Source organism: Uranotaenia lowii, chromosome 3, assembly GCF_029784155.1.
Source record: "Uranotaenia lowii strain MFRU-FL chromosome 3, ASM2978415v1, whole genome shotgun sequence".
Classification (NCBI taxonomy): Eukaryota; Metazoa; Arthropoda; class Insecta; order Diptera; family Culicidae; genus Uranotaenia; species Uranotaenia lowii.
Window position 1 is genome coordinate 217,498,386 of NC_073693.1, and position 1,637 is coordinate 217,500,022.

A 1,637-nucleotide genomic window follows, 5' to 3' on the forward strand; every position below is an offset into this window, starting at 1 on the left:
ATTTAACAGGACATAGCTTTTTTTACCATTGGGTAAAAATCAACCAAATTTTGCACACTTTCTCATTGATATGTTTTGTTTACTTGCTGTCAATTCGATGTCGTGTTTTTCGATCCAACGAAAATAGAGGTGAACCAACGTGAGTCAAGAGAACTAATTCTTTCCAAACACCTGGAATTATCTGACCTGTCGCACCGGCATGCAATTGGGAAAAATGTGAAACATTCATCCATGTTAAACATTCATTGGACCACGTTGAAGGAGCTGGAAGAAAACTGGGACCGGAGAACAAAAAAAAAAACGGAGGAAAAGGTGAAGCGAATGATTTAAGCAAATCTCAAAGTCTCAAGCCGTGATTTGGGAAAAAGATCGGCATGTCGCAGAGCTGCGTCCAGAATGCAAAGAAGAGGGCTGGACTACAGACAAACAAGGTAGAGATCTCCCCAAATTGCGATGAGCGGCAACATTTGACGACTAAAACTCGGGCACGGAAGCTCTACGAGAAGAAGCTGACAAAATATTGCTGCTGTGTGATGGACGACGAAACGTATAAAAAAGCCGATCTTAAGCAAATTCCAGGGTTGGAGTTTTTCACTGGCAAGAGCTAGTTTAATGTGGACGACAAATTTAAGAAGAAGAAAATGTCGAAGTTCGCTTCCAAACATCTCGTTTGGCAGGCCATCTGCTCTTGCGGACTGAGGAGTGAGCCTTTCGTGACAAAGGGCACAGTCAGGTCATGGTCAGATCTACAAATCTGAGTGCCTCGAGAAGCGCCTTTTGCCATTCTTGCAGCAGCACGACGAAGCTCCGCTATTTTTTCCAGATTTGGCATCTTGCCACTATTCTAACAGTGTCCTGGAGTGGTATGAGGCCAATTCTGTCCAATTTGTTCCAAAGGACATGAACCCGCCAAACTATTCGGAGCTGCCCCCGGTGGAGCAGTACCGGACAATAATGAAGCGTTAACTTCGGAAGAGCAAGAAAACAGTCAAAAACGAGAAGGACATGTTAAGAAAATGAAAAAAAACTGAGAAACTGGTACTGGATAACAGTTTAAGTAAGGACTTTGATGGGGGGCATCAAGCGAAAATGGGTTCAACTTTATACTCAAGGCTCCAAATTTTGGTTTGAATCTAAACATTATGAGAAAATTGTTCCTCCTTTATCTACAATGAAAGAAAAACGGAAACACCCAACATGTTTTTCTGAAACTATTTTTGTTTGAAGATTGTGTAGCTTTTTCATCATTACTTTTGAATATTTTTATAATTATCCAAAATTATTTGAAAAATTTGACAAAGCTGTAATTTTATAAATATATATTGTGGAAATAAGATTTTTGTTTCTTTTGAATGATTTGTAAGAAGTTTATAATTTGGATTTTTTGTTTATTAGTTCAGATTTCAATATATAAATCGAACGAAAATTTTTCGTATGAAATTCTCAATTTCATTTCGATGATAATCCCCGTCGATTTCCTGCTAAGCTGACTAAGACGTCCAGTGATGAATAATATCGGAACCGTGTAGCTGATTTGGTAACAAAGTTTCGATCGGCATCAACGCCGCCACATCAGCACAGGAAACTCCCACACACCCTCAGTCAGTTGATGTTTTTCTCTTTCCCATCAAGTCCAT